The sequence below is a fragment of the Protopterus annectens genome, chromosome 14.part0 (genome assembly GCF_019279795.1).
Source record: "Protopterus annectens isolate FY-2018-M chromosome 14.part0, PAN1.0, whole genome shotgun sequence".
NCBI classification, from domain to species: domain Eukaryota; kingdom Metazoa; phylum Chordata; order Ceratodontiformes; family Protopteridae; genus Protopterus; species Protopterus annectens.
Window position 1 is genome coordinate 322,652,311 of NC_056748.1, and position 16,677 is coordinate 322,668,987.

Below are 16,677 nucleotides of genomic sequence, written 5' to 3' on the forward strand. Positions count from 1 at the left end.
TATGTGGTTTATTTATTTTGTTTGGGTAGGTAGTATGTAGCGGGTGGTGGGGTTGGCCGACAATGACAGTTTGAGATTTAAAATTTTGTGGTTTAGTGCGTTCGGTATTCTTGTGGTTCACGCAATTCATGTTGGTGTTTTGGTATTCGCTTAAAAGGAGTTTCACTCTGGTAATATAGACCCCAGCAGGGCAGGCAGTGGGATGTTAGTTTTGAAGGGTAGGATGTCAGACAATAATATGTAGGGCAACCAAAGCCACGATCTATAGTACACTGGTGTGCCTCTAGACAGCATGATAGTTAGCAATACAGAATCAAATGGAGTACATGACATACCAGTGCAGTCATAGCAAATGTGTACAATTGTCACTTGTGCCCCCCAACCTACATAGCAATGTAATAACAGTCAGGTGTGGCCCCATGCTCCCATGTAGACATGTAGAAACAGTCAGGTATGCCCCTACCCCAATCCAGCGTAGAAATGTAGTAACAGTCAGGTGTGCCCCCCCCCCCCCCAATCCTGTGTAGACATGTAGAAACAGTCAGGTGTATCCCCCTACAATCCTATGTAGAAATGTAGTAACAGTCAGGTGTGCCCCCCCCACTCATATGTAGACATGTAGAAACAGACAGGTGTGCCCATTCCCCCAATCCAGTGTAGACATGTAGTAACAGTCAGGTGTGCTCCCCCCAATCCTGTGTAGAAATGTAGCAACGTGTATGAGGAGGTATAATATGAGTGGAGCAGAGATGCCCAGAGGTGGCCAAGGTAGCATGATAGGTTGTAGCATTTGCACAATATGCATGTCTGTGTCTGTTAGGATGGTGTGTGTTTCTTATTGTGTGAGAGTGGTCAGTATGTATGCATGTAAGACCTGTTGGCCATTGCCCACTACTGCTGATGACAGGGACATGCCCTCACAACTGCAGTGCCAAGGACAATCCCCACCAGTATAACACTTGCTAGCAGTAAGCCATTGTAAATGTATGGTGATAATATGTGTCACCATCTGAAAGACTGACATGGCATGGCTGTTGGGCTAGATATACAAACAGTACACAGGGGAAAGTACCCCAGATATACAGTATATACTGTATCACTGTGAAAGGGAAACACCCTTGGAATTGTACATACAGGTATGCATCACAGTACCTGGACCTGTAGTAGGGGATGTCTGCCCAAACACCTGCAGATCACAAAGGAGGTAGGACTGATGTATTGGGAAACAGCTGATGTACCTGCACATGCCAGCATAACTGGAATGCCCCATGCATATCTGTGTGTCAGATGCAAGTACTGTCCGGAGCACACATGCACACAGCTCACGCAAACACCACCCACAGGTACCTCTCTGGTCATATCCCTGCTGTGGGGAATGGGTACAGTATGACCCCACCTGTATATGACAATAGAGGAAGAATGCAGCATGCAGTGCAGATGTCCCATGCAGGTGTGTCCCTAGCTGTACATAGCATCCTGCCAGCATCCACATCAACTGATCAAGACTGATAGAAGGTATATGCATGAACACCTACCAAACCTACCCTGTCACCCCAGGGGAATATACTGTATGGTGGTCTGAGACTGTAGGCCTGACAGAATGCAAAAGCCTGCCACATGTGGCCCGCAGCAACACCAAATGCCCCACAGGCCTCTGCCAAAGCCCTGTGTCTCACACATACTGCCAATGCATTTTATGTCATGGACACCCAAATAACAACATAACACACTCCACATAAGCCATATGCAAGGCCATGTGGACAAACCACAGTAACATGTCCACATTGTCCCACTGCATGAACTGTGGAACAACATTAACACACACCTGCGATGGGGTGATACCTTAGGGAAAGTATCAGAGAATGTATGCATAATTTATGGAAGAGGTTAGAATAACAGAGGGGGGTGGGAGCATAGGCAGCATGGAATGTGCAGGGTCTGATACCAAGCTGTGTGCCCACACAATCCCTGGCTGCAAACACATAAATAGGTGGCTACACACCTGCCCGTACACCACAACAGGGTTAATGTCCTGACACATGGCCCCTGCCTCTGGGTAACCTGTGTGAATCTGTACAGCTGTGAGGCATTGCCAGAGCAAGATAAGCCCATACTGTTATATCATTGTGTATGGGATCCTCTGCCAGCACTGTACCAAGGTGCTAAACTGGATACACAGACCCAGCAGCAAGTGTCTGCAGCTCCCCCTCCAGAATGGCATAACTTACCATAGATACGTAGGTGTCTGCCCACAATACCGGACACAGCTGCAGTCACCCTTGTCCCCAAGACAGCACTGTGAGCAAAAATGTTCACCTGACAGTACATGAAGACAGAAAACATCACTGTGTATAACAGTACATGTCTGAATATCTCTGCTAACAGCAATACCATGTAGCTGAAGCAGCACAGGCACAATCACCTACAGTACACACTATCCCCTGCACAGTTTGTCCCCATATTGCCAAATGATCGACGGTTACCCTGCAGAAACACTTTGCTACCTGTAGGTGTACAACACAAAGGTCTGCACTAGAGTACAAACTACCTGTAATTGATCCACACATTCTATACAGAAGGGCATACTGGGCATGATCACACACACAGAGAAATGAAGGCAATGTCAGTCAATAACATATGAAAGGTCACACTGGGCATGCCCACACACTTAAACAAATGAAGCCCATGTCTGCAAACAACAGTGGACCAGACATATCTGGCAGTCACAGATGTAAGTGCAGAGTGACTGTGACAAGGAGTCAACCATTATGAGGCGTGTCCCACCCAGCACACAACCAAATGGCTACAACCACATGATGCTCAGATGTCACTCACTGCAGACATTAGCAACCGTGCTAGCTGTGCAACATGACTGTACAAGGAAGTAGTCATCTAGCAGCTGTATACACGTAGCTGTGAAATATAACCCTGTGTGTGCCCAGTGTGTCAACCTCTAGATGAATGGGTTATGGCCCATGCACACACACTGACCTCCTCATAGCCCTACTATGACAAACCCACTGAGGTCATCCACTTTGAAATACACCTTTGGGAAAAGTGTAGCCCAGTAATCTCTGTAGCGCATCCTGTAACTGCATACTGCTGTAGTGTGATAAAGTAGCTAGGTAAGTGTTCTAACCCCAGACATGTCAAGTGTGTGTGTCTGTCTGTCTATCTGTGTGGAGAGCAATGCTTTTTAGGGTAGACACACTCCTTACAGTGCCTATACTTGACTTTGGCAAGGCTGCTGATGTCACTCACCTAGAAATACACCTCTGGGAAGGTTGTAGCCCAGTAATCTCTGTAGCACGTCCTGTAACTGCATACTGCTCTAGTGTAAGAAAGTAGCTAGGTAGGTGTTCTAACCCCAGAAGTGGCAACTGTGTGTGTGTGTGTGTGTGTGTGTGTGTGTGTGTGTGTGTGTGTGTGTGTGTGTGTGTGTGTGTGTGTGTGTGTGCATGTCTGTCTGTCTCTGTGTGGAGAGCAATGCTTTTTAGGGTAGCCATACTCCTTATAATTCCTAAACTTGACTTTGGCAAGGCTGCTGATGTCACCCACCTAGAAATACACCTCTGGGAAGGTTTTAGCCCAGTAATCTCAGTAGCACGTCCTGTAACTGCATACCACTGGATTGTGATTTAGAACTGTGGTTGGGTTCCATCCTCACCCATGGCAGTTCTGGATGTTTTGTGTGTGTCCATGTCTGTATACAGAGTAATGCGTTATAGGCCAGTCAAACGCAGTAAATTTCAAATGGCTCAGTTTGGCAATACTGCTGATGTCATCCATTGTGAAATACAGCTTCGGAAAAGGAGTTCTCTAGTAATCCCCATGGTGCATCCTATAACATCTCCATGCTGTAGTGTGGTATAGACCTCTGTCTGGAGTTCTTTACCCACACGTCAGTTGTGGATGTTTTGTGTGTGTCTCACTGTCTGTGTAGGGAGCAATGCATTATAGGGTAGTCACCCACAGTACATTTCAAATGGCCTACTTTGGCAATCCTGCTGATGTCATTCATTGTGAAATACACTTTGGGGAAGGAGTACTTCAGTAATGTGCATGGCACGTACCCAAATAACCAAATGTAGTGAAAGCTTTCAAAAAGCCACTATTAATCCAAAAGAAAGCTGTACTATAACTGTGCAGTGCTGAGGTGTAATAAACTAGTTAGGTAGGGGTTCTACTCCCAGACATGATGTGTGTGCGTGTTTGTAACTCATAACCTGTGTGGAGGTAGTTGTGAGCGTCTGACACCTGTGGCCAATATGGAGTGGGTTTTGCATATGTCTTATATGGAGGCCCTACTATATAGCACAATGCCCACTGTACAGGGATAACAGATGTGAAAAAGCTGAGAGGATGGGGTGCAAAGCCATACCCATACATGTGACATCAAGGCCAGGCAATCACATTTAGCAACCCCGGTATTACCCAGAGCACACTCTCAACCCATGTCTCATACACACACACATGCCTAGGCAACAGCCAGTATGTGGGTAGTACACTGCATAATGGTCACTGATAGTAACTATGGAGTGATAGCAGTGGGCTACAGAGGGCATGTCACCCTGTCCATCTGTCCAATATGCACATACATGCTGACAGTGCACCTCCCCCATGTTCCCCAATGGACACCTGCATGACCTGTGATGCCATCCAAGTGTCCCACAAAGGATATACCATGCCTGACAACATGCTCTGTATGGACAGATGCCTCTGACACCAGGGAATGATGTCAGCATGCTATCAATGTAGGTGCAAAGTAAACCTGGTGCCCATTACCGGACCCTGCTACAGGTGGGCAAGACTGGCACATACGATGGTAATCAGTGTTCAAAACATGGGCCAGACACCCCAGGTGCAGTTCCACATGTCACTGTACATGCATGTGGGAGGTGTGCACATCCCAGACACCGTCCATGTCATGGAGTAAGGAACACATACATGGCAAGCGATACACAGTATTGGCCACACACAATTGTCACTCAGGTGACTGGATGGGGATACAATACCCACCTGTGTGGACAAGTGTGGAAACTACAGCCCTGAGACACAATGTAGACCACTGTCATGTGGCCTGATGCCAAGGTATACCCATTGCCTACCCTTGTATAGCCTGCTGCCACAGTTGACCACCACACACCCGTGCAGACATGCAACTATGCATGACAGTACTGGCACCCTGTGTGTTGTATGGTGCGTATGTTCACAGCCACACTCACTACAACCCCCATGGGCATATTGAAGCATGCTGTCTGATGTCAGACACCTCCTCATACCCTTTGCCCATACAGCCTCAGTATGACCCGTGTGGTGCATGTGATACCTGCACAGGGATGTGTTGTGGCAATTCCGCTGCTGATGAGTCATTCCCCTGGTCCTGCCAAGTGTGTTGATGTCTGCATGTCCCTGTGAGAGTGTGGCTGTGTTGACGCTGGCACCTGTTCATGCTGACAGGCACGTGTATGTCACCTACCATATAGCTACCATGTCCTTGTTGCAGATGTCACTCACCATTGCAGATATGTTCTGAGGGCTCCACAACAGGTAACCCATGTGGCACATCAAATAACTGCATCAAACTGTGATAGCAGTACATAGTTGTCAGGGGTTTGATACCCTGTGCTGATAGGTGTGTGGCACTAACAAGCTGCAGTTCTACTTTCCCACCCCTCCCTGACATGTCTTTGCTACTGTCTGCCTCTCCCACTCCCTCTCTGGTGGATGTGGAGACCTACACCTGCTTTGCTTAGGCAGCAGCATGTGCATTTTAAGTGATGCTCATGATCAGCTGATGGCCTCTGCATGAATCGCAGCCCTCCCCTAGCTGATTGCACGTGGAACAGCTGTGGTAACATTCCCATAAACAATTGCATGGAAACAAACTCTGATATCTAAGAACATCATGTTGGTGTTGGCCCTTGTCATTCACTGTGAGCAGGAACTAGATCTGTTGGCTGGCAACCAGCATCTGCGATGGATTGGGAATTTACCTCTAACAACATACACTGTGGAAACAGGGCAATACAAAGGAGGGGGATGTGCCTGACCTGCCTACAGACTGCAAGTGCTGCTATACTGCATGTGGCATAGTGTTGGGTTAACAGTATGTGTGTGGATATGTCTTTCCTACATGTCTCCATACCTGCCATGTCAGTTCCATGTTTATGTGGAATTCCCATCTGCAGGGTCATCTGCAAACAGGGCAGTGTGTTGTGCCTTTTGTTTCATGTGTTACCAACTGAGCATCTATCTATGGACTGCAGACAGTAGTGTGCGGATTGCAGTCTGTAGATGGTGAAAGCCGTGACAGTTACTGGTGTCTTAGCCCTCATAGGACATATGTTACCACAAACCCTGTTAAAACAGTAAATGTATGAGGTTATCACAGTGACATGTCATTATTGGCCCTGTGTATGTGCTGCCAGCCGCATCTCTGCCAACCTGTGTACATATGTCTTGCATGACATGGAACGTATGTGCTGTACACCATAATTAGTGTCATCATATCCGCTAACAAACCAGTGAGATATCAGACTGCTTCACATATTATGTACAGTAGGGGATATATTTGATGACATAACCTGGACATTTTGTGGATGTTTGTACAGTCCTACATGTGTGTGGGCATCAGTGTTACAAAAAGCAGGTAGTAATACCTTCTACAGGAAAACCAGCACACTCAGGGCAGCTACATATTTGTAGGAGGTTCAGGAACTACAGATAGAGTGTGAGTAGAGTTGTGTTATGCTTTGTATAGTACTGGTGTTACGGGGTGTGTGTGTACATACTACTTTATCTTGGAATGCAGTCTGTCTGCATAGCTCTCAACTGTGGGCCTACCCTCTTGGTGGCCAGAGGTGTCCCTATCATGTATTGTCTGTCCACCACACAGGTCTTGTGTCTGATATTTCACTGGCAGTGTGTGTGTTGAGTGCTATCAGTACATGGCCTACATATCAAGCTTTGCACATATGACATGCTGTGAGGAGATGTTCCATAGTGGGCTGTGAGTATATCACACTGCCATTGCTGCCATCAGGCCACTTCTAATGTATCCCCCACACATATGGTGGGGCTGGGGCCATATATGTGTGGGCGTCACCTACACAATACATGTGTGCTCTTATGCATTCCAGAGGCCAGTGTATGTAACAGTGGTATATGGCCCTGTATTACTGAGTTTGGGGGGGCACCATAAATGATCTAGGCTGTTAAATATGTGGGGGTATCAGGGGTGAGCTGCCTTAAGTTATCTGGATGTAAAGTGCTGTATACTTCACCTATATTTACATCACTTACATATATTCGGTTACTGCAAGCCTACTGCCTCCTGCTAGACAGACTGTTCTGTTTGTCAGTGTGCATGTGATGGTGTCAGCTATGCCTTGTTATGTCACAGTTATAACCCATTTGGTCACATGATGTCTTTACCACCCACTGCTGTTGTACAGAGTGTAACTAGAGGCTGCTGAACTATACACCTGCATTACATACTGTTGATTGTTTGGTATCCTGTGGCCCAGTCTGTCCTCACTACTGCACAAATTTAAGGGCTTGGCCTGGCCAGCGACAGTTGTGAACCTTTCCAGACTATTGTATTAGTATAACTGTTTCACAGTTGCATTACTCTGTTTATATGGATGTCAGTGTCTGAACAGCTACATTGACATGGCATATAAAACTGTAATAGAACACAATGAAAGGTATTCCATTTATGCAAACCTGTGTGTGGTGTTTTCCCATTGACCTCTCTGTGGGTATATGTTGCAGGCAACGATTGTCATTTGTATGGGTGGCCCATACAGTGTCCAGTTGTTCAGGAGTTAACTGTAGGCATTGTGGCTGTTCCATATTGTGTGCACCGTCTACATATGTAACCTACTGTACATATACCTGCGTGTGTATGTGTAGTCACATGTATAACCATATATATATATATATATATATATATATATATATATATATATATATATAAAATACATATATACACATATGTATATATGTATATATGTATCTGCATATCTGTGTCTGTGTATCTGTATCCTGGGGATGTTGATGGCTACCACATTTTACATTACCTATGGGAGGCAGACTGTACTGCATGATATGTTAACAATACCAGCCTGACATCATACAGGAGAGATGTTGTACTGTTAACTTCCTGTGCCAATGTCATGTCAGGTTCTGGTTACGGGATCTGCAACACTTGGTAGTGTATTGCGGGACGGATGTGTTTGACCATGGGGGGGATGCTTAGTTGTACAACACGTATAATGTGTGGGGCCTCTCAACCCCACTAATGGTGCATGTGGACATATCTGTGTTTAATCTGCCATTGCTCTCTACAGATGTATGGCCATATATACTGATACAGATATATATATATATATATATATATATATATATATATATATATATATATATATATATATAGATAGATATCTGCTGACATACATGTAACTATGTCCATATATACACATATGTAACTTGCTGTGTATATGTTGACATATAGGTGTAGACACATATATGTGATGATGTAGCCATTAGCATGTATATATGCTCATATATAGTAATATATATGCATATACTGCTAGAAAGCTGTACATATATATATATATATATATATATACATATACATACATATACATACATATATATATATATATATATATATACATATATATATATATATATATATATATATATATATATGTATATATACATATACGTATGTATATATATATATATATATATATATATATACATATATAGATATGTTGTAGCAGATGGTATACATTCTCTGTACAGTTGCATGACTGGGCTGGATGATATGTTTCAGATATTGGCCTGACTTTATACAGTTGTAGTGGCTTACTGTTAGACCATTGTAGATGTGTTGCGGAGGGACCTGGGGTCAATAACTGCATGTGCTGGATATTGCATTGCACACCACATCTGTTACAGCTGGGTGGGGGGAGGCATAGCAATCATCACCAGGTACCCCTCATTTGAGCCCACACCCCCATCAACTGTGCATAAGGACAATTATTTTGTGGTGGGGGTTCTGGTTGTTATTCCTATCTGGTGCTGCAATTCACATATCTATCCGTACATATATATATATATATATATATATATATATATATATATAGATATATATATATCTAAATATATGTGGACACATTTATCCATCTATCTATATACCATTGATGTGATATGATGTATGTGTGAGTCATATATTTATATGTACTTGTGTATCTCTCTACATTTACAGATCTATAACTGTCCATATGTCCGTGCATGACTGGCTCACAATATTGGCCTGCTCCATATTCGTCTGGCCAATTAACGTGGATGATGTCAGGCATATGGTCAGTCAAGAATGCTGATACATTACAGTTGCAGACATCATGTTGTTCAGATTATGTGTATTACAACAGACCACTGTTTAACTAGCAATGTTTTACATGTATATGATCTCGCCCAAAAAATCCCCTGCACGAGAGCTATTGCACTGCTCAAAAATGGATGTAGCAAACACAAGAAAGAAAGAGCCAGCAAACAGTGACTGAATAAAAAATAATAATATTGTATTTAAAGGTACATAACAGCAAAACAGACCGGTTTCGGCTGGAAACAAGTTACACAGCCTTCTTCAGTGTATGAAAATCATGCAAATCAGAGCTGTTTAAATACCATGAGATCAAAACTTATTGGTGGATGCTCATAAATGTTCATTTAATCCAGGGGGAAACAAGCCACCAAGTTTAATAATCCATTTCTTTTCTTTGCCATTCAATACTGTGTGCCATCCTGTTTTATTGATGTGATTACCATGTACCATATCAATAATGGTAAACATAAATTTAGCTGTGGGATGTGCCATTTGGTGTTTATATAAGGCATTATTTATTCTTTTTTGTTTTATATTACTGATATGTTCTGAGATACGTATTCTCATGGGGCGTGATGTTTGCCCCACATAAAATGCTCCACAGTTACAAGTAGCCAGATAAATAATCCAATCGCTACTGCAATTAGCGAAAAATCGAAGATCAAAGACTTGGGAGCAATTCCTACTAGAAAAATCCTTAGATTTGTTGATGTATTGACAATTGGTGCAATGACCACAAGGGAAACATCCATATAAGATGTCCCCTGATAAAGTGGTCTGTACATACGGGGTGTGTTTGGTGTCACTATGTTTGTAATGGTTAAAGTATGAGTTCAGATTTTTGCCTTTCCTATATGAAAAGAGGCATTGGTCTGGAATTATACTAGAAATGTCCTGGTCACACTGCAGAATATTCCAGTGTGTGAACACTCTGAATAAGACGATTGGAATTTCTGGCGTAAGTGGTAGTAAATCTGAGTGGTTGGGGTGATTTGTTGGAATGGTCTCTGTATTTTAATAAGTCGGATCCCTCCATACAATTGACTTGATGTTTGGCAACTGAGATGTCACCCACCTTATAACCCCTGTGTTTAAATCTGTTGGTCAAATCAACTTGATTCCTACAAAACATGGCATGTTCTGAACATATGCGTTTGGCCCGAAGAAATTGGGACTTGGGGATGTTACGTGCTATATGTGGAGGGTGGTAACTGGAAGCATGTAAAATAGAATTGTACTATGGGAATTTTCTGTACACCTCTGTACCCAATGTATCATCAGGAAGCCTATTCAATAGGACATCCAAAAATGTTATACTATTCAAGTCATGGTGTTCAGTGAAAAATAACCCCCATTCATTACTGTTGAGATAGGAAACGAAGTCTATAAGTCCAGTTTCCGTACCCTTCCAAACAAGCCAAACGTCATCCAAGTAACGTCTCCACATATCAATATAAGGTAAAAATATATTTCTAGAAGGATCATAAATGATATGTATTTCTACATAGGCCATAAAGAGATCTGCATATATAGGGGCAAAGGATGCCCCCATTGCAGTCCCTTTTGTTTGCCAAAAACAAAGATCCTTGTAATAGAAGATGTTGCTTGTTAGTACATGTTGTGCCAAACCCACCAGGAAGGAATTAAAGTCCAAACTGTATAAGTTGGTTACTTCAAGCCAATAAGCTAATGCCTCCAAGCCTGCCTGGTGTGGAATATTTGTGTATAATGCACTAACATCAAGTGTGCATAAGTACCAATCAGATTCCAGTTGCATGTCAGAAATTATTTGTAAAAAATTGGTTGTGTCCTGTAAACGGGAACGTATAAAGGGTAACAGTGGTCTGAGATACTTAGTCAAAAATAATGAGAGTGGCTCAGTGATATATCCCTTCCCAGAAACTATTGGTCTACCTGGTGGATGTGTAGCATCCTTGTGAATTTTGGGTAGGAAATAAATATACTGAATAATGGGGTCCTTAACAAGAAGTTGATGTACAACCTCATTAGTAATAATCGCCCGATCTTTGGCCTCTATTAAAAATTGTTCTATTCGTTGGATGAATCTAAATGTAGGATCCACAGACGTGTGAATAATACCTGGCATCAAATAGTTGTTTTTTAGCCTCATTATCATAATCAATCCAGTTTCAAATGACAACAGCACCACCCTTGTCTGCTGAAATGATTACAATATCCTTGTTACTTTGTAGTTCCAGAATAGCCTGCTTCTCAGCAAACGTAATGTTGTTATGTTTATAAAGGATATCAGAACTGAAAAAATGTAAATCTTTGAGAACGCTATTCTGGAACTGATGAACTATAGGGTGCATGGGTGGAGAAAAACTGGATTTATGATATGTGAATTTTTCAATATCAAAATTACTTTCAGAATCACCAAAGAACAATTTCAAATTCAAGAGCCTACAAAAACTCATTAAATCCTGTGCTACTAGATCTTCAGAAACTGTAAAACCAGGTATGAATGTTAACCCTTTATTTAGGACATTAATATGTGATGGAGACAAGTCAAAGTTGGACAGGTTCAAGACATTAGTGTTAAAACATTCATTCAATTCCTCAATGCCATTTCCAATAACCCTTGGATATTGTGAACCTCTCTTGTGCTTGCGCCCACCCTGCTTGTATTTGGTCCTAAAGGGACGGCCCCAGGGGTCCTTTTTGGGGATGGAGACCCTGATACCGCCAGGGATTCATTATCAGTTCCAGAGGAAATATCCTCAATGGATGAAATGGTATCAGTGCTACGCTTACGCAAAATAGACCGTGGTCTCTTCCTCTTGGTGGAAGAAGCAGGAAAGTTAGTAAATCTGACATGTTTGGTATGATGTGTAAAAGGACTCCCCCATGAGTAATCCTCCTGATCCCTGGAGAATTTCTTCATTTTTCTTGACCTGAGTTCAGCATCAAACTTTTTTAAGTCAGAAGGCCACTTTATTAAGCTGATAAGCTGACCCCCAAATGAAGGCTCCTGTTCAAGAGCTTTTAATTTGTTTGCTATACCACTAATTTCATCTAGTCCCATATCAATAGCACGGTTATGAAATTTATATAATTCCACAACAAAAGCCATGGTGGCTTCCTGTTGTATCTTTAACCATTGTTTGGTCAACTCCTCATCGGCATTAGTCACATGAGGAATAGTACGTATGCGTAAACCCCTAGGAGTAATATTAGCAGCCTGATAGGCTTTGAAGAGTTTACTATGCCAAACATTTGCTCGTAATGATCTAAGTTGTCTGTTCAAATCATCAAAAAGATTATGACAAAGTAATTCTGGATTAGATGTATCTGTTGAATTAGTATTGCCCTGATTAGAAGGACCGAGCCCAAAAGCACCAAGGTCCTCTCTGTCCGCAACCAATCCAGTGATAAAATTGGATAAGTCCATATTGGTATTTCAAAAATATAAAGGACTGTCCAAAAATTTCTCATTTATCCCAATTTGTACCCCACTTTTATCACACTGTGTCCAGAATGTTTGCAATAAGAGGTTGAGTGTTATGATATTAGTACAATTCCCCTTATGCAGATTGACTGCGCTGTAAGATATATCTGGGAATACATGGGATGTATGTATACTCGACATGGTGTAGTGTTAATTCACGATGATTGTAGTATGCAGGGTCCTGGGTTCGGGCCGTGCAGTGGCTGTCACTTATGTTGCAGTGTTGAACAAGGGCGGTGGGATACAGGGTGATTAAGGCACTTGTAAGCAGTTGTGAGTGTGTTTGCACGACGGTAAGTATTGCCAACTGCAGGTAACATCCAGTTACACCAGGTTAGCCTCGACATTGCTTACTTTGTGTACGCAGTGCTCACCATCATGCAAACACAAACCTCCAGTTACATATGCCTACAGATAGTTTGCTTCAGATTTGCTGAGCCTGTAAACGTAAACCCGCTTAGTAGTGCTGACATATGCTTACAACAGCTTATTGCTGCTTAACCTAACTACTGCTTTATGCATTATGATACTGACACCTCACATGTGCATTTCCTGCAGTACTCCTGTTCATATATATATATATATATATATATATATATATATATATATATATATGTGATGTGTGTTATTTTGTGGCCGCAGTACTCCAGTGCATATATATATATATATATATATATATATATATATATATATATATATATATATATATATATATATATATATATATATGTTATTCCGTGGGTTATGCAACATACATATTACCCATAATGTGGTTTGCCATGGGAAATGGTATGTTCCAGTACCTTCCCTGTGTCCACCCTCCTTTCTCACTGACATCCACGGGCCGGTCCCATTAGAACAGGTGCATCCAACCCCGGCACGCCTCGGTCCATAATGTTGTACCCATCACCCCCCCCCCCATTCCCCTTCCACATCAGTCATCCTTCCTACAGGTTCCAACTGAATCTAATCACACCACTACGCATTACCCACTTTCCACTTCTTGGGACCCTTCGCGTATGTTGTCCCAACCCATGGATCTTCAGGCTTCCAACACATTTAGTCCGCGAACATACATTACCGTCTTTGCTTACCTTTGAGGCATGGTATGTTACCCCAAGGACTCTTTTTAGCAGAAGTTTGGGGTCGTCCCACCAGGGACAGACGTGCATTTATTTAAGAGGTTGACATTGTTTCTCCCACTGGTAGTATCCTGCCAGTAGTCTAGGAACCAGTGCTGTGCTACGCTTAGTGGTGTGTATTATTAGATTTGCATGATATTTGCATTTTGGCATTGATTTCCCCTTCGACACTTGTTATATATGTGTCATGTATCCATGACACATGTGTATGTACACTGTATGAGGTCCTGGGAACTTCTACACTTTATTACAATAACACCTCACATCTGGACTTACTGCAGTACTCCAGTTCACATATGTATGTTCTGTAGTCAGTTATGGCACTTATGACTGTATACTGATGCCTTTTACAGGTTCAGTTTGGTTATACCATGGTGAGGACATGTTTATGACTACCCCATTCGTCTGTACTTCTGTTATGGCTTGGTGGATAACTACTGGCACTATGGTGTATAGGGTCCTGGGTTCGTGACCTGCATGGCTGTTTATTTCGTTGCCGGGCTGACAAAGTCCCATTGGATACAGAGTGATTAAGGCAATTTAAAGCAGTTGTAAGGTCTTAAGCCTGCTTATTAGTGTGTACATATGCTTACTATTGCCTATTTGTGCTTACACCTGCTTATTAGTGCCTTATTCCGTCTGACACTGATACATCACATATGCATTTCTTGCGATACTCCAGTTCATATAAATATATATATATATATATATATATATATATATATATATATAAGCTATTTAGTGGGTTTTGCAACATAAATATTGGTCATAACATGCTTTGCCATGTAAAATAGACTGTGCTACAGTGGGACTTGAACGAGGAATGCCTGCTCATTGGTTGGATGCTCTACCTACTACACTATTGCTGTTCTGCTTCATTTGCATATTTCTACCATAATGTAATACCCATGTTTCCCTCCCCCCGGCCCCTGAGCTCCATGTACACAGCATCAATCCATTTTCCAGTTGCTAGCCAAGCCATTCCACACCTCCACACATTTCCCTCTCTGCACATGTCAGTACTCCACCATTACACTGTCTCGACCCAAGCTTCTGCAGGCTCTTCATCCGTTTGGTCTACGTATGTATGAGCCTTCCCTTGATCCTCCTCTGATACTGGAGGAAACATCTGTATGACTCACAAGTTGGGTTCTGTGGTACCAGCTTACTCAGCAAGTAGTTTTTCATAACTGCATTGTCTACCTGCTGCTTTAAGCTCATCTGGTATTTGGACACTTCTTAACCGGTACTTATAACTATTCTATCAGTGGGTGACATTAGTGGCCTACTCCCTATAGCAGTCTGTCCACATTTTCTTTTGTCAGTTCTGTAGTACCTAGCCGACACTTGCTATCATACAGTAAAACTTCTTAAAGTCATCTCATTCATATGTTGAAAGTATGTGTTGTCTACTTACCTCTGCCCATTTGGCTTCACTAAATCTCCTCTGTTGTGCACATTTCTAAGAATAACATGCTTGGCCTACTGTTGGTGGCAGCATGTAGGTATGGAGGGGCAAAGGGGGGGTTGTTCTGGGTGCAAGCTGTTAGACAACATGATCAGCAGGTGTTGATGGTGATGGGCTGTCAGATGGCATGATCAGCAGGTGCTGATGGTGATGGGATGTCAGATGGCATGATCAGCAGGTGTTGATAGTGACAGGCTGACAGATGGCATGATCAGCAGGTGGTGATGGGCTGTCAGATGGCATGATCAGCAGGTGTTGATAGAGACGGGCTGTCAGACGGCATGATCAGCAGGTGGTGATGGGCTGTCAGACGGCATGATCAGCAGGTGGTGATGGGCTGTCAGATGGCATGATCAGCAGGTGGTGATGGGCTGTCAGATGGCATGATCAGCAGTTGTTGATGGTGATGGAGTGCTGTATAAGCATTGATAAATGAATGTGTATGTTTGTAACTCTAGCAAGATGCTCTTTAACTTTGAGAAGACCTTTTTTTTTATCCAGCTATAGTTCTGGTAGCATGTGTGGTATTATCATAAGAAAAGGAATTTTCTCTAAATTTTCTGTCTTGTGTTGCTAGGGCTTAACACTGATACTGATAGTATTTGTAGAATTACTGAATGTTTAAATAAATATTACATCCAGCTCTATCCATGCTTGTACAGTGAGGTGATACTGTATAGTGTTAAACTGCCCTTTGATTCAAAAATGTTTTCACTCCCTCTAACTTGAAGTGTGTTCCATTGTCATGTTCAGGAAGCACATTTCTTGAAAAGATTATGCTTAATCATGTCATATTTTCAAATGCTGCTGTTCCATGCAGATGATTTCAGGACAATGACACTGCTTCCTATGCAGTTAGGGGCATTTGAATCCATAAACAGACCAACAAATTCAATACAAATAAATTACCATTGCACAGAAAGTAATTTCCAAGTATGCAGTGGACCTAGAATTAATGGTATATTGTACACTGTCTGACATCCAATGTATACTTTATTGAAGTTCTTCATCTCCTTCTCAATGTCTGGCCAGCAAGTGAAACTTCTGGCAAGATGGCAAGACACTTAATTTTTTCCAGATACTCATCGTGTTATGTTACCCGACTGCCATTGCCTCATAAGGATGCACCCCAGGAAAATACATAATAGCTAATAATCTTACCACCTTATATAGCAGTTATTACAATCCACATTTTCAT

The 16,677-nt window shown here is 42.4% G+C and overlaps 1 protein-coding gene across 1 annotated transcript in view; it reads right to left on the reverse strand.

Moving 5' to 3' along the window:
- The window catches only part of TACC2 (transforming acidic coiled-coil containing protein 2), a gene marked incomplete in the record, with an annotated part of 1,481,681 nt that overhangs the window by 352,242 nt on the left and 1,112,762 nt on the right, over positions 1–16,677 (reverse strand).